Genomic DNA, 18,229 nt, shown 5'->3' on the forward strand with positions numbered 1-18,229 from the left:
CGCCGGGAGCCGGCATTCCCCAGACAGCCGCGGCAGGCGGAACGGGAGCGGCGGAGGGAAGCTGCCTTCGCGCAGCCCCCGCCCCGCCGGGAGCCGGCATTCCCCAGACAGCCGCGGCAGGCGGAACGGGAGCGGCGGGCTGAGCTGCCTTCCAGCCCCGCTCCCGGGCGGCCGGATGCCGCGCAGGCGTCAGGCGGCTCCTTGCAGGGAGCAGGAAAAGCTTACGCGTGGAGAGCCGTGGAGACACGTCGGTATTGTTGGGAGTAATTCTCCGTTCGATGCAGTTTCCCTTCCTCCGTATAATGGAAGGAAAATCCATGGCTTGGCCTGAGTGCAGGTGAAGTAGCATCCGATCAGGTCGGGTAAAGGAATCGCTCTGTGCTGTTCCGAGTAGCAGAACACATCGCATCTTCCTGTGTCTGGCAGACACACTGGGACACCACAGGGCAGAGGGTGGCATGGGAAAAGGTGCATACATGTCAGGCTCGGAGGGAAGGCTCCTTGGGTTTACTCTGCCGCAAGCAGAGAATGGCAGGAGCCGGTTCTCTTGGCATCTTTCTCAGAGACCTTTAAGCAGGAGACAGACTTTGTGCTCAGCAAGCTTGCAGGCAGTGCTAAAGCCAGGAGCAGTGAGTGCTGAAGGACAGAGCTGCCATTTCAATGCATCCAGACCGCTTGGGGGAATGACCTGACACGAAGTCTATAAACTCAGCAAGGACGAATACAAGGAAATTTGACAAGTCCTGCACTTGGGAAGGAACAGACCTCTGCAACAGTACCGGGTGGTGATTGATGGGCTGTGGAGCAGCTTTGCAGGAAGGGATGCGGGGTCTTGTTGGACAGCAGTGTGTCCTGGTAGTGAAGGTGGCCAAGAGCATCCCAGGTCATACTGCTGGAAGCATAACCAGTAGGCCAAAGGAAGTGATTATTTATTTCTGCTCAGCTACTTGTGGAATGGTGTATCCAGTTTGGGGTCCCAAAATGCAAACAAAATGTCAACAAACTAAAACAAGTTCAGTGGAAGCCACCAAGTGCTTTGGGGGAAGGTGCAGCACTTGTCCTGTGAGCAGAATCTGTGCTAACCACCCTGGATTAACTTGAAGAAGAGACACCTTAAAATACTTCAGCATACAGAACACAGCCTAGCATATACATTACCAGCAAAAAACCCCAAAGATGAAATAATACACTGTATAAGCAATTCTGCACCTTGGAAAAGCATGAAAAATATAACGAAACATACATAATTGATGTTAGTTGCATTCAAAATTATACTGATGAGGCCAATGTGTGAATTTATATTTCTAGAACAGGGTAGCACTCATGAAGGATTCATGTGCACCCTGCACAAATGCAGCTAAATTGCCACTTGGCAGCCCTACATAAACAGTGCAAGAAAGAATGTGCTAACAGGTAGCAACAACAGGCAAAATAAATACAGAGCCAGCATAGCCAGGATCTGCTTAAGATTTCAACACAGGGAAATGCAAAGTCCTGCACCTGGGGAGCAGCAGCCCTAGGTGCCTGTACATGCAGGGGGCTGTCCCAGCAGCTTTGTGGGAAGGACCTGAGGGTCCTGACGGGCACCAAGTTGAACATAAGCCTTGATGCAGAGAAGGATAACAGTATCCAGGGCTGCATGCTGCCAGCAGGTTGAAGGAGTTGATTCTGCTCCTCTCCTCAGCACTGGTGAGGCTGAACCTGCTAAACTCCCCAGTACAAGGGAGATACAAAGCTACTGGAGAGAGTTCAACAGAGGGTCGCTAAGGTATTAGGGGATTGGAGCACCTCTCCTGTGAAGAGGGGCTGGAGGAGATGGGGCTGTTCTGGCTGGAGAAGAGAAGGCTTAGAAGAGGAGCTTATTGATGTGTATAAATGCCTGAAGGGAAGATATAAAGAGGATGAAGCCAGGGGTTAAACCACAACAGTCTTTTCTGCAGTTATCCAGCACTGACTCCACTTGTATAAAAATTCCAAAAGTCGGTTTTAACCTCAACTTATAGGCTCGCTCACTTTTTAATTAATTCTACAGCAAATGGTAGCATCTTCATTTCCAATATGCAGTAAAAATTTTTATGCTAGATACCTAAAACTTATAAAAAGTATAAAGTTTTAGTAACATAAACCCTCAGATTTGCTACATCTGTTTATATTTGTAGAGTTGGTCCTCTTAATATTACCATTTTTGTCATGATTAAGGATCAGCCAACAGTTTTCATCTAATGAAAACACCTTCATGAAAATTCTGGCCTGCTACTAGGGCAAAGAAGTTATAACTGGCTGGAGGGAAATAATCAACTGCTTTGTTTCATTTTGAAGATCTGATGGTAGAATGGAGGGAAAGAAAGGAAATAGGCTGCTACATGCTATAAACAAGAAGAAAACTTCCAGCAGAATTAGGCTGTGGGCAGAGCTCAGCAGGATGAAGACTGCAGCTGGTGGTTATCATGCCCAGGCTTCACCAACCTGACCCACACAGCTATAAGCCATACTTTGATTTTGTGAGGAAGCATTGATGTAAGGGACCAGCTCTGAGCCCTCAAAGCATGATGGAAATTGCTGTGGCTTTTCTGTACTAATTGGGCATCTGTACTAATTGTTGGGCTTCTGAAGAGCTCTGTCAGTAAGACGGGGAAGGGTATGAGAAAGCCATAGACTGTTGTGGGTGCTCCAAACTATGAGGCTGCAATGAACATATTGGAGGAAATCAGGTCACTTCCTTCCTCAGGGTCTGCACACACCCTTGAATGAAAAGCAATTCCTTGGGGAAATTTCTGGGCAACCCCTTCTTTCACAAGGCAATTCTGGTGGAGGGCAATGATCTGTGCATTGTAAGAGGACAAGGGGATGCTGTGAGGAAACACCACTTGGAAGAAGGTGATCAGAGGCTGGAAACTGAGCTGGCTGCTACCTCCCACATTGGCTTGCTTTCATCTTTCAGTGTTTATTTCCCAGGCATGCCGCCAGCCTGGGGTGTGTGCTGCCAACAATGCAGCGCTGCGGGGCATGCTGTGCACAGTGCCCTCAGTCTGCCACTCCTGGGTGACACTGCCCACTTTCTGTGCCATGGGCCACCGTGGTTGCTACACCAGCCCTGAGCTGCCACATTTACCATGGTTCCTTAGCCTGTATCTGCTGGATCCTTGCTACCCTGTGTGTCCCTGGCTGATCCTGCTTCTGTGTTGCAAATTGTCTGACCCTGGCAACCTCTGCAGCTCTGGCCCCAATTACTCTCTCCCACTCCCTTGTCCAGAGTTTATCCTCTCTGCAGCCTAGAGCAATTCTGAGAAAGCAAATGCAGGCATAAACCTTAAATAATTCTTTTTCATTCCAGGTGGAACTTAATAAGTTTGATGAAGTTAGTCAATGTACATATTCTTCCCTCACTCCTAACAGCATCAGCCACGTACCAAAGCTCAGTGTCAGGGCTTGTAAAACTGAATTGGAGTTCAGCAATTCAAAAGAGCACTTTTCAGTTCTGGTTTATGTGGCAAGCAGCCTTCTCTGCAGACCCAGCATCTGTGCCCAGAAATCTGTATGTGTGGAACTGAGGTGCAGCTACAGTGGTAGGAATTTCCTGTGCCAGGGTGCTTTTTCTAGGCCATGGTGACACACAGCCAGAGGATTGCCCATGGGAATCAGAACAGTCATTAGAAGTGTGAATACTCATTGCTGCCTTCTTACTTCCAGTCTTTTTCCATTCAGAGCGAGATGAACACTACTCTCTCTGAATAATTAGTGATGGAAAACCTAATATAATAACAAGGACAGAGAGCAGGAGTAAAACAATATGTACTTTCATTATCCTGCTGAGGAAGTCTTGGTGTCTGTGGATAAATCCTGTCAGCAAAGGATACCTTGAAGCAAAAGGCTGATGAGCATGTACTAGATAAGCCACAAAATTTAGCAAGAGGGACTTGCAATAGGGACAGAGACCTCTGCAAAGCAGAAGTGCACAATCCTGGAAAAGGTAGAGCAGGGTCTTGTCTGGTGTTTAATCTAACAGAAATAATCCCAACATGGCACAGCTTCAGGATTAAGAATAGAGGAACCCTCATCAGCAGGCCAGCCAGCTCCTGCTGGGCACCTTCACCTACCAATTGCTGCCCTGCTTTGCCCTCACTGACCTCTGGCAGTTTTGCTTGCATGTAAAATCAGTCACAGCATGGTGACCTGTTTTTTCACAAGCAGACTCATATTAATTTTACAGGACCAGAAGTTCTATCTTGCCTAACAAATAGAAGGCAAAGTTGCATTTAAAAATGCAAGAACCTCAGGTATCAGAAGAAAAATATATTTTTGAAATGTTGACTGAACATCCAGCATACCTGCCCTTTCTTTGAAGGGCAGTCCCTGGCAAGAAAAGAAAAGGCAAGGCTGGTAAAGTGACTGGACAGAGCTGGACAATATAGGTCCAAGTATTTTTAATCTGGGCTAACTGAACCTGACTAGAAATAGAGAGGCATGAAATCAGGATACCCCAGTGTAATCACTTTGATGGAGGAAGAGCTCAGAAGGAGCTGGTTACTTGCTTTCCAGTCCTTTGCTTTCCTCTGCCTCCTCCACTTCACCTGAGCTGGGGAAAAGACCTAGAAGCCTTTCTGATTTTTTTGGAAGCTGAGTCATTTGGGTGGATGAAATAAGAACATCTATGATGCTCTTTTCTCCATTGTTCTGTACTTTGAATAAGCACTGACATCAAGGCTGAAACATAAACTTTCTGATTTGTTTGCAGGTTCCCCTCTTTGCATGGTTGTTAATAGTGACTCCTCCTGCAAGAAAAAAGGACAGCTGGGCTCCAGGACAGCTTCAGGCAGGCTTAACACATGCAGTGACATTCAAAAGTACTCTGACGTGTCCAAGCACCACCCAAGACTGTAGTATGCATTCTTCATCTTTCTTTTACTGAGTAATACAAAGCAACTGCTAGAACCAGTCCCTAGCCTACTGTCTTTTGCTTGTTTGTTTGTTCATTAAATAACTTACAATCATCCCAAAAGTTTAGAAGTCTGTTATTGCAGGTACAAGGAAGGTATAATTTTAAAATATTTTCCTTTGAAATGGATTTATTTGTGATCTAATCTGGTGGTCTGTTACTAATGCATGAATTGGCATACTTTTGTCACCAATAAACAATATCTACCATGGTCTTAAAATGACAGGATCTAAAGTTTTTGAGAGGGAGCTTGACCATCTGCAGAAAATCAGTGCTTAGCATTTTCTGAAAACCAGGTCCATCTTCCAAGTATTTCAAACTGAATACATAAAAACAGAGAAACCTCAAATCATTAGTTACTTTTGTTACTTTTGAAAATTTTAGCCAGGGAACATTTTTTTAGTGCTGGTCATGGAATCGTTAATTATCACTGCATAGAATGTAATAACAAAGCAGAGATCCCCAATGGATGAAAGCAAGCCACTTCTAGCTTTTTTTTTTTTATATAGCAATAATAAAACATATTATTATGCACTTCCAACCATGAATGTTCTCCAAAGCAATTTGATATTAAACTCCAAATCATCTGACTGGATGAGTTTTTACAGATTGTTACAGCAGAGCAAGCCAGGAATGTTATTAGAGTGCTTGAGGCACAGTGCTGTTTCAAGGAAAATGAGGAACAATTAAAAATTTAAGGAGTCCCAAAATTCCTTTTCTCAAAGGGGATCTGTGGAACTGTTAAGATTAGAGCCATTCCTATGCAAGCAGCACTATTCCTGAGGAGATCTTTGTTTGTGCCTGTTTAGTGCAAAGGATCTGGTTTATTTCACCAGGGCAGAATAGTGATGTGAGGTGGTGGTTCTGTTCTCTGCACTTGTTTTGTTTTCCTTCCTTTATTCAGCAGCAATGCATTTGCACAATTTTTTAGACTACAGCAACAGTAGGAAGAGGTTGGGTTGAAGCCTAATTACACCACCCAGATGCATGCCAGGTTTGTATTTTCAGTGCTTTTTCCCTCTGACTGTCCACTGTACTGCAGGATTGGCAGACCATACCTTCCGTGATTTAACATGGAAGACTGCTTTTCAGCACTTATAAGAGCAATTTTAATCTGCAGAAATCACCATTAGTTAAAGAGAGGTGAAGCAAAATTGCATGTGACACCTGACACCAGCATCAACGGGGTTGTGTTCCACCAACCAAGGTTTTTTACTGAACAACCTAAAAAACTGCTTTGAAAAATCTCTTTGTTCTCCAGATCACTTGACTGTCAGCACAACTTGAGTATAAATCAAAGCAGCTGGACAGTCTCCGAATATCTGTGCAGGTTTTATTCTTCTAAGGCAATGCCTACCATAATACCTTATGCCTGGGAGACATTCAGATAGGTGGCTTCACTCCACTTGGAGATTTCCACACTTGAAGCAAAGAAGTTTTGAACTTGTGTGTTTTCAAAGCACTGAAGATCAGCAATATAGGATTTAGATATTTTACTTTCATGAAAAATCAGATGCTAATCAGTAATGGCTGGTGTTAGTGGCTACTAATGTGATTTCTAAAGGCAGCAAATGCTCCTCAATAAGGCCAGCAGCACTACAGTGGTCCCTGGGTAGCCCAGGCTGTCTGAGGAGGAGTGAAACAGGCTAGGTTAGAAATGAAGAGGGACAAAATTCAGGGCAATAGGCAAATTGAAGAAGTTGGGAAAGTGTTAGATGTGAATATTAAACTTAGAAGGGAATTAAGATTGTCTTAAATGTGCTATAATTTGAAAATATTTTACAATTGACTTATTTTTTAAATGAGAGGAAAGTTTTATCACATGTTTGGCTAACTAAATAGAAGCTAATAACCTTATAAAGTAGTTTTTAAATCTTTGTCTCCTAGGCGAGATCAGAATATAGTTATTAGCCTGCCTACCTTGCCATTGGCACTAAGAGAGCATAGATTTAGTTTAGGTAAGTCAACTCCTGGATCTCCTGCCTCACACACCTACACACAAACAGACCCAGAGTGGTTTGCCAATGTCATTAACAATGCACTGAGCACATCTGTCAAGCATAGTGCTCTTCCCAAGCCTGTTCTGGTGGGGTGACAAAGAAAACAGTGAGCTTTGGGGCACTGTTGTTGTTCCCCACAGGCATACCACATTGTTGGGGATCTTTTCCAGATGCTGTTTTGGACTTCAAACGGGTTCTTGGGATTGACTTTGCTTAAGTCACCCAGGTTGCAAAATGGGAACAACCAACTGTATGTCTCATCAGACCTTCACCAAGTAATTCCAAAAGTGCCACACTTCATTGCCAGCTACAAAGACATTCTTGCATTTAGGATGGAGTCCTCAATGTCTGTCAGGACCAACATGGACTCCAGAAACAGAGTCACAAGCATGTCTGAGAAAGCAAGCAGCAAATTTTGGTTGTTTTCAAGCCTCTTCTGAGGTGAGAGCAAGCCTCAGGGAAACATCTCAAAGTGTGAACCCATGACCAGATTAAAGGAGATTTAAAACACAGATTAAAAGGAGCCCTTATTAGAGAATACATTAGAAGAAGTAGGACAACCAGAACATTTTCTCAGGATGTGCTCAGAACCACACAGGAATTGTTTCAAAGAGCAGTGGCTCATAACTGAAAGAGACAGTTTAAAGTGTTTTTGGAGATCATTCTCTCATCTTTACCACAGGCAAACAGTCTGTCCACATTCCAGCACAAGGGGCATCTCATTTATTACTAAATGATGCTACTTAAATGTTGGCAGTTTGAAGCAAGGGTGCAATGCTAGATTTTTATGCTCTTTAACACTCTTCAGCATTTTTGGGATGAAAGCCCATTGAGTTAACCTCTGCACAGTGGCTGGGTGAGAGCACAATTTATGTTCAAATACTCCTAGTTCCAGTGCTTATTTACCTAAGTGATTGTATTGTCTCCAGTCAGGCTATTTCCATTGATAAAGACTGTTCTTGTTCTAAAGGAATGTACTAGTAGGTTTTTTTTGTTTTTGACTGACAAGTAAATTGACTTTTAGCTGGCAATATCCCTAAAGTATATGTAGCTGTATGACTAGAACAAGATTTTTCTTGAAGTAACTCAAACATTCATATTGAACTTGCCTTAAAATTTAAATGTCAGAGTTTCCTATCTTTGAAATATCTAACTTCCACTGATTCCAGTGAAATAGATAATAATTACTCTTGAGGATTTGAACCTGGAGCATAACAGAAGGCAAAATATAACTCACAGAAATGCATAATAGAAAAATAATTATATTGTAAAAAGAACTTGAAGTACTGTTGCAGTGAATATTCTGCAACTGGATATTTCTTTTAAAGGAATTTCAAGATTTATAAATCTGGTTCTACAGTGTTTTAGAATTCAAATCTGAGATAGACCATGTTTTTTTTCAATGCCACAAACATATGAATTTAGTTTAAAGTGGTTCAGCCTACAAGAATGAGTATGATCTTCTTGACAGGTTCTATTTTCTCCTATATGTATTTGATAATGTAAGCTACAGAATCAGTTGGTTGTTCCTGTGTAAAGACTGTACCTCTGTGAAATTCTAAAAGCTCTCAAATTGGTGTGCTATAGACAATGAGATACATTGACTGTTATAAGAACAAGATATGTATTAAGCTTTGATGTTAGCTCTCACCTGTGGGAAACAATAGAAATTGGCAACAGCCAGCATTTAACTTTGTGTGACAGGAAATGTAAGCTATGAGGTTAGTCCCAAAATCCAGCTGATTTTGGTCAAGGAAGTCAAGTTTTCACTTTTAAGCACAAACCACTGTAAATATAAACAGGCAGTTTGTACCTGCAGACAGACAACTGTCTGCCCAAATGACACTTAAAACTTCTGGTGTGCTTTTGAGTGAGGTGCATTTTGATATACTGAATCTGGATATGCTTACCTTGGATTCAGTTGAACATAACAGATTTTCAGGTACCTTGTGGTCTCACTTTGTGAAATTGAAACATTCAGGTAGCTTTCCACTCTTCATTATCTGTACTATATCACTTATCAACCAACTGAAGGCTCTATATTTTAATCCTTGGAAAGACTGCTACACCTCATATTCCTCAGAATCTCCATAGGCCACACAAGTAAAATTTGGACAGTAAATCTGAACTTCTCATTCAGAGCTGGACCTGAGTCCATCATTCCCTGGGCTTGGCATCTGCTTTTTGAGTGAAAATTACTGTAGTGCCATCTAGTGCTACTCTGCTGATCTTTGTATTTGCTGTATAGTTTCTAAGGACATTGCTCTGGATTCAATACTTCTACCTCTGAACACTCTGGAACCTTGAAAATGCAATTACTTTTCTTGGAAATATTCCCTGCTTTTTCTCAGGCAAGTCATCATATAGATTATATACATCTCTATAACAGACTTTGCAGCAATGCATTAAAATTGGTTTTGAGCAGTGTGACAGTATGGAGTGGGGAAGGAGCTGGAGATTATCTTGCAAAGAGCATGTGTTCCCATATCTTAAAATGTGCAGCTTTCAAAAATAGGAATGCAGAAATTGCTCTGGAAAGTATGCCTATAGAAGGGAAGGAATCCTTGTTTCAAGGATGATTTTGAAGCATCAAACCCAGCCCAGTTGATGAAGAAACTGTTCTTTATTCAGGGTGCTATATCTGTTGTAAAACTCACAGGGATTGTTACAGAAGAAGAAGACTTCCAAGACATGCTGTGCAATTCTCTTCACTAAAATGTACCTGGTTCATGTAGCAATTCTCCCTGTTAACCCATCCAGGTCTCCTACATTCCCAGACTGGGAGGACTAGAGGATTTTGGTATGGATATGGGACAGCTGCCCTAACTGTAGTTGAAAACCAATCCCCAAAAGGCAGCATCTGGCTGTCTGCAGCCTGAAGCAGTGTGCCTTAAGACACCTAATGCCATAGTTCTGAACTGGTTTTAAAGTATTCCTACAAAGACAGTCCTAGTGAGAAACCAGTTGCCTGGGGGCTTGTGAAGATCCTGCTGGGTTCCTATCTACAACTGCAGCAGTTTTTGAATCTGACCTCAAAACAGTTTGAGGTCAAGTAAACCTGCTTTGCTAAAAGTGACTGATTTTGTGAGCTGTGGTACAATGTGATCTGTGGCCCGTGTGATTTAAAAAAGTAGCTGCTGTTGCCAGATGTTCACATGTCTCCCCTGACCTCTTATTTAAAGTAGCTGGCAGCAGCTACCCACCAGCAGTCCAGCACCCAGTGGGCCAAATGACTATTTCTGTTTTCTTGAAGAGCTATAATATTTACATATTTATCTGGAGTAGTTTGAGGCCATGCCCATGATAGCAGCTGGGGGATAAATAATTTCAGGTATGTAACAGGTTCCAATAGATGAGTAAACTCTATTCTATGATTTATTTCATCTCATAATCATTATATAGTTCAAGAACTATATTGGGCTTGCTCTTGAAAAGTCCTACTGACATTCCCAACATTTGCCTTTTCATCACACCTTCAATATGGATCTAAAATTAGACTCTGTTCCTGAAATGAATATATTGCTCTTCAATATACAAGCTGCAAACTGAACAACAAATTCTTGTCTCAGCATGGAATTAACTTGAGGTAAGGTAGGAAGTTTTATGTTTTGCCACATCTAAGATAATAAAGTATATAACAGAAATTATTTTCCATGTTGTCAGCTTGAAACTTACAGCAATTTACTGGTTCACAGAGCAAACTTAGCCTGATAGAGGAACTATAGGTAAGATACTAAAATAGGTAAGAGAGGGAAGCTTATAAAACTCTAAATGAATATTTACAAGAATTTAACGCAATATACAAATCTAGAAGCATTATCACTTTTTTTAAACTTAGGAATAGACACAAACTTCCACATATTTGATATAAATGTCTAGACCTTATTTTGTTTGAGTGATTTCATGTCTATTTAATAAGCAGAATGGTGCCAACTATTTTATAGAGAGCACCACATGGGTTTTTTTCCTCTGGAATGTCTCCAAGCAAGTCACGCTCTTAAAAAAAAAAAAAAAAAAAAAAAAAATTGGCCCTCATCCTGTAAAGCCTTGTGCATGTGTCAAGTTTTACATGCTGTGAAGAGCCTCATTGATTTAAATAGAGTTAGTCACTAAGTAAAATGTTAAGCCTCTGCACAAATTTCACCAGGTTCAGAACTTTTGTTTGACATATGTGTTCTCAAGCTTCCTTTTGGAAGATCTCCTACTGTCCATTGCTCCATTTTTGTGTATCCAACACTTTCTATAGCTGTTCTAGTATTACTCCAGCCCAAATTTGCTGGAACATTTCACAAGATCCTGTCAGCTGTGGAAGAGGAAACTGCAAGTAGGAAAATTACCCACTCTATATTTTTCACAGATCAAGAGTGCAATGCATGGTTCTTTGAGCATTATTAATATATTTCTGTTAGTGACAGAATTTGATCCAAAAAATTGTCTAAAATCCACTCAGCAGGATGTTCTCTGCTCCCCACCATGAATGCCAATAAGTTTCATTTTTAAAAAAAGTCTCTAGTGTTGTTCCTGAAAAAAACTTCAAATGTGACTTAAGAATGACACAGTATAGTACCATCTTCCTGAGTTCACAGAAGTTTATTCCAGAGTCTCTGCTGCTGCCCAACACCTTCCCAAATTGCAAAGGGGTAAAAAAACCTTATGTGAGAAGACACTTTTCAGATTTTACCATGTAAATCCTACAGAATGACACAAACCTAACATCTTCCTGAAGCCTTTGAGGTGACAGTATAAGCTATTTCAGAGGTGTTCACTGTCTATCTTGGACCATGGTCAAAACTGAAAGCAATGATTTATAATTACCATCTGACTGCCATCCATTTGGAACATATCACAGGAACTGTGGGAAAGACTGATACAGTTTAATTTAGGGACATTCTTACTGACTTTTACTTTCCATTCTATGTTAGCTCTGATAAGAGTTTCAATTTTAAGACTGTGCTAAATATGTCTTAGCAGTAAAATATGCCAAAAGTGAGAATGAGCTATCTAAATTTCACCCTTTTTTAAAGGTCAGGATTACACTCCCATTCTATCTAGAAAACATTTCACACATTTTGTGAGCACAGTGTATTAAATAAAATTGAGCTGATTGACAGTGGCACAGCTAAAGACAGTACACAACTGTCTCATTAATTTAAAATGTCAGATGTTCTCCTCTGGTGTACTTCAAACAGGGTAAGAGATTTAGATATAACAGGTGTAGATCACTTTTCCACTTACTCCACAAGAGTAAGAAACAATATAGAAACAGAAGGCTTTAAATACAACACTTCCTTCCCATAGGAATTGTACAGGGGAGCTAACACGTGACTTTTGAAGATTCAGTGACATCTGGCCTCAAATTTTTCTCACATATTTTGTGATATTTGTCATATAAAGTTCTCCTCTCTGATACTGTTCTGACTGCTTAACCTTAAAGTCCTGTCTGAAGGACATTTTCTTGTCTGCTTTCTTTTGCATGGTTTGTTTTGTTGGTGGGTTGCTTGGTGGTGGTTTTGTTTTGTTTTGGCTTTGTTTTTGGTTTTAGGGAGTTTTTTCATTACCCTTTGCTGCTTTTACCTGTGGGACAGAACTGGTCTAATTTTTCCTTTCTTTCGTGGATCATCCTGAACGTGGTACCAAGCAACAACAGAGTAGGGAACCAACCACTGCTCCAATACAAGTCCTTTCCTGTGTGAATAAATGATGTCTCCACTCAACCTGATGCAGGAAGATAACCAACCATCTACTGCCATATTAAGCATGTATTTCATAAATAAGAGTCACATAATGGATGTGTGCACATGAGCATGAAGAGAGAGGTCAAAACACTTTTCTAGAAGATATTGCTGTTGGGTGTTGGAGATTGATGCAGCAAGACATGGAGTTTACAAAGGTGAAGAAAGGAAGGAGCAGCAGTGTAGGAAGAGAGCAGGGAAGAGGAGGGTGTGAGTAAAAGCCAGGATGCAAACGAAGAGTGAAAAGTGGGTGAATGAACTAAAAGAGAAGCAGTAAACAACAGCAATGGGCCAGCAAATAGAGGCTGATGCAGAAATAGCAGAAGCCAAATTTTGGAGTTCACGATTGTAGGTTGTATCCCAGAAGGACAAGGCCCCTTCCAGCTGTTGCTCAGCATCTCTAGACAATGGGAGAAAAGAAAGAATTTCAGGCCTATTGCTTTTACTCCCTGTTCTCAGCCTTAAATGGATGCTTTGAGGAAGAATAAGATTTTAAAATGCTGAGAGAGACAGAAAGAAACAACAAGGGAAGGTGAGATAGGTGTCAGGCCCCAATGTGACTTGTGATTTTATTTCAGGCTGCTTACCAATGATTTATTTATTTTTCTGGCTACTATTGGATAATGTAAAAATGTGTCTCAAGTTGTCCCTTGTCAAAGGTGATCAGAAGGCTTTCAGTCCTTAGCTGGGAAAAGGTTCTGCCACATCCCAGGTTAAATATTTAATGTGGCCAAGGGCTGTCTGTGAGTGCAATGCAGAATTCAACTGGAGCTGTGCAGGGTGGAGGTGATCTCTGATAAAGATACCAGATAAACGTGAGAGCAAACTGCAAACTGAGCTATGAATCAGCCTGTAAGTGTCAATGTCATCTGTACCCTAACATCACACTGAAATAAAATACATTTTTAATTTACTCTCCCAGCCTTAAGAAAGATTCAGATACCTTGATGTCCTTGAGTGCCTGGGATCCTCTTCCCAGCTGTGCTGCTCTCCCAGTGCGAGGGACGCTATCTGATCTGCACTGAGACCCCAGCTTGTAGTTGTGATGGTAGCAGGGAGTCCATTTCAAACTTTCTCACCCCAGATATCTTCTTTAGTCCTTAATTCAGCACCTTAAAGAGTGAAGAGAAAATTGGTGAACGCACACCAGTTGCTGTCACTGAGTTTCAGGGCTTAGGGTTCAGGTGCAAAGGTGCTGCAGCATCCATCTCCCTGGGGACTGGGGTCCTCCATCAGCCTCCACTACTAGAGCAGGAGACTTCCAGAGGCAGTACTGCAAAGCCAGCCTATGGAGCAAAGGAGGGATGGAGAGAATTATTTCACCCCTTCTCTGTTCTCTGTTGCAAATTAATACTGCATGGGCAAGTCGTTTTCATAACTCACTACAGATTATCTGGGATTTAATAGGAGTTGCTGGTTTTGCTTTCAAAAGAATTGACATGTTGCAGGATTGTCAGCTCTAGAGCCAATCTATTGCAAAGATATCCCATTTCACATTGCTGACTAACACACCCGTCTCTCAGTGGCACGGTTTCTTATCCTTTCTGTTTAACAGTCAGATTGATTTTCATTCTTTATTACCATTTCTTTAGTTTTACACAGTTCACTGCTGTAAATCCAAATAATCTCCATCTGGAATACCACTTTGGCTCTCTTTCTTTCATATTACTGGGAACTCAGTTTTGTCAGTGTTTCAGTTTAACTCTGCCTTCTTTTATTTTTTTTTTCTTCTAATTTTGGTAGCGAGCTGTTTCTTGGTGGATTGCATTTAGCTTCTCATTCTGACTTTAAGGTACCAAATGCTAAAAGTTAACAGATTATACCACAGCAGAGGTAATTTTTTAAAAAAACAGGAATAATGATTGTAATGGATTCTTTTTTTTCCTCCCAACACTTGCTGTATATTTGTGATGGACAGTATCAAGATAGCAAATTCAGGTATGAACTTCCACAACTGTGCAGTTGTTTTCTGAAATCTCTGTAACTCCTTCATGGTAGTGGAATGCCTTTCACCCTGCTCCAGTATTTATGCATCTTCATGTCTCAATAAGTTTAAATATTATTTTTATTTAATAGCAATAATGTGGACTTCTATATAATATCACCTGACTTTCCATAAGATCATTTTCTTTCTACTATTCTTTTCCCTAGCAAATGTAAGCAGCATCTTAGAACAGACTTGCCTTTTTATCAAGTGTTCAATTAAAATCATCTAAAGGCTCCTCTTTATGATTTCTGCACATGCAGAGCAGAAAGCAATGATCTGATTCAGGACCAGGCTCTGTCCTCCTTTTCACAGTAGATCCTGAGATCTCTGCTGACTGCTCTGGAGTTGTGGGGCCTTCACATGAGAACAAAATTTTTGCTTTAATGTGTAGCTAGCAGCACATATTGCCAGGAGGATCTTAATTTCTATTAGTGTTTAAATCTTGCTTTCAGAATGGTTACAAACTTATCTTTTTAAAGCATGGTCTGAATTCACATTGGTAGATTCAGGTGTTTCACAAAGTACTCTTAGAAATCCACTACACCATAAAATAAAGACAATTGATTTTTTAAAATTTTCCCTTCAAATTTGAATGAATTTGAAATTTCTTTGACTGTCTTGGCCATCCTTTCCCACACTATAGAATTAGAGTGCTATTGAAGCAAGTTGATACCCACTGGTGCAGCAATCAAACTCTCTCTGAGGTATTAGCTGTAGATGTCTCCTAAACTTTTCCCCCTTTCTTGGACCTAAAATTTAGCAAATTCATAATCTGCTCAGAGGGCTTTCTGTAATATGGCTGAAATGTCTTTTACAATGAACTGAGCCAAGAAAGGGACAGAGAAATTATTCTTCTTACTCTGTTCATTTAGCACTGCTATGTGATTTGAGATTCTCTGACAGAAAAAAATACGTGGTTTTCTGACGTGACTTCTGTGATCTGAAGTAAATATTGTCAAAATTCAAAGGTTTGGAAAGGAATTTTCATTATTTTTGAATTTTTAATAGTATACTCTTTTCCAACTCTGTAGATTTCATTCTAGGCTTCTGCATGTAAATTTAAAAAATCCTGTCCCAATAAATGGAGCTTCCCTTCATTAACAGGGACACTGAGAGAATAGTTCCCACCCACTCCACACTGGTAAACTCCCTTCTTTTCTGGGACCTTTGGGTTTACCTGGAGGGTTTCAGGGAAACTGGAGAAGGTTTGCCTGTGGATCCCTTGGCATTTGCCATTTCAAAAGCCAGGTTGGGTATCTGTCTAGTGGAAGAGATGGGCTTGATTAGTGAAATCCAGCTGCCTCTACCATGCCAGAATAAGACAAGATGATCTGCAATGACTCTTTCTGGCTGCAGGGCTTATGAATAAGTGAAGTGATTAAGAGGCATACAGAAAAAACCCATGTTCTTGAGGAGTCCTGCACAGGAGGAACAGTAAATATGTTCATGTGCATGAAAAGCAGAGTTAGGGAGGCTTAAAGGACCTTCAAATTATTTCTCAAGATCTTCAAACTTTGCTTTCTATTTTTTGAGGTAGAGATTTTCCATAGAACTCATCTATAATTTGAACACATCTGACACCTTTTATTATTTTTATGTAGTAATTACCTTCTGCTCCTGACAGAGCAGTACTGGCACAACACAGTGACAGCACTGACACTGGCTGCAGGATTCCCATGTGCCACTCATTCTGTCTCAACACATTTTTCTACCTCTGGAATGTTTTTCAACTGCTCTCATCTACAGTGGAGAGACACTGAAAAAAGTTGTGGGTTCTCCTATGATATGTTTGCTTCCTAGAAAGACTTATCCCTTTTGTTATTTATGAAAACAAATTAAATTTGTTTTAGAAAACATATGACTTGCATTATTGTTTTAAGGGTTGCAATGATTTAAAGAAAATATCTTTCTATAGCTCCTAGGCTCTGAAAGAGCATAAGTTTTCCATAAAATAATGTTTTATTTTTCAAAAAGAGTTGGTTTTACTCCACATGCCAAAAGCTAAGATATTTGAGAATGTGAAAATCTTTTTCTATTTTCATTGGAAAAGAATTCCCATTTCTGATGATATATGATCTTACAGCTTTGCATGGTGATATTAGCCTCTATTATTGCTAACATTTGTTTCAGAGAAAAAGCAAGGAGGACTACGGGGCTTAGCAAGAGAGTAGAGACCATTTTAACTACATTAATTGTCCTGGCATTTCTAATATTTCTTCAAATAAATTCATCTTAGTGTTAGAGATCCATTACAGTTAAATGCCAGTCAGCTTTACAGTGCTGTAATGTGGTTTTAGGATTTAGAATGATATCATATGAAATTATTTCTCAGACCACTGTACTTTTTCAAAATAAAGCTTATTGTTAAGATAATTATTCACCTTGTCTTTCCTTAGAGATTTGCCTTTTTTTAATAACAATGCTGCCTCCACATTTTTCAGATAAGGGCCATGCATGGGGCTGAGCATCTCAGCTGCTGCCCCAACTTTGTTTAAAGGTTAGTGGGAAAAAAAGAAAGTTCTGGGATGAAGTGAAAACAATTAAATGGAAGGAATTAACTGAAATGCAGTGAAATTAACAAAAACATAATTAAATTATACTTATGGAAATCTCGATATATCATTTGCTTTCATACAAATAAATAATTTTCATTAAAAGGAAATTAAATGAGAAATTAATAAATGAAATAAAAAGAGAAGAAAGGAAATAGAATGTAATTACATGAAACTGAAAAAAAGCAAGATTCTGAAATGAAAACAATTAAACACAATAGAATGGATGGAATTTTAGTGAAATGACCAAAAGCTTTATGAAATTATACTCGTGAAAATCTTAAAATTTCATGTATTTTTTCATGAAAATTCTTCAGTTCATTATAGGAAATGAGATAAGAAAAAAAGGAATGAAATGAAATGAAAAGACAGGAGAGAAAATGGAATGGAACGTAAATGGGATGAAAATGGAAAAAAAAGGAAAATTCTTAGAATTACTTTTTTTAAATGGAATGGAGTGCAGTGTAATGACCCTAACCTTAACAAAATGACACTCATGAAAATATTGAGATTTCACTTCATGAAAGAAAATTAAATAATTTTAATTTCATGAAAGGAAATGAAAGGAAGATCAAGGAATTAAGTGTAATGAAAGACAGGAAGGGAAATGGAATGAAATTAAATGAAACTGAAAAAAAAAGAAAATTCTTAGGAGAAGAATGGAATGGAATGGAATGAAGTGCACTGAAATAAACTTAGTGAATGGATACTCATGGAAATCTCAAGATTTCATTTCCTTTCGTGAAATGAAAATTCTTCATGAAGCGAGAAATCAAGGAATGGAGTGAAATGAAAAGACAGGAAAGGAAATAAATTGAAATGAAATGAAATTGAAAGAAAATTCTGAAATTACTTACAGGTGTTCTAAGCCCTTTTGCAGCAGCAGCTGAACTCTGCTTAGTGTGTAAGAAGAAAACTGATGCTTCTGATTAGGCAACTGAACCTCAGTGTTTCCACAATGTGTGCTTCAGGAAGGAGTTTCTCTTTCCCTGAAATATTTGATGGAATTTGCCAGAACCTGA

The 18,229-nt window shown here is 40.0% G+C and overlaps 1 long non-coding RNA gene across 1 annotated transcript; it reads left to right on the top strand.

The window, feature by feature from the left end:
- The first annotated feature begins 20 nt into the window (after positions 1-20).
- Positions 21-4,999, top strand: LOC110483085 (uncharacterized). The gene is made up of 2 exons (XR_002467509.2): positions 21-337; positions 4,736-4,999. It is a non-coding gene; the product is annotated as an uncharacterized LOC110483085 (long non-coding RNA).
- Positions 5,000-18,229: the final 13,230 nt, after the last annotated feature.

Source organism: Lonchura striata, chromosome 3, assembly GCF_046129695.1.
Source record: "Lonchura striata isolate bLonStr1 chromosome 3, bLonStr1.mat, whole genome shotgun sequence".
Taxonomy (NCBI): Eukaryota; Metazoa; Chordata; class Aves; order Passeriformes; family Estrildidae; genus Lonchura; species Lonchura striata.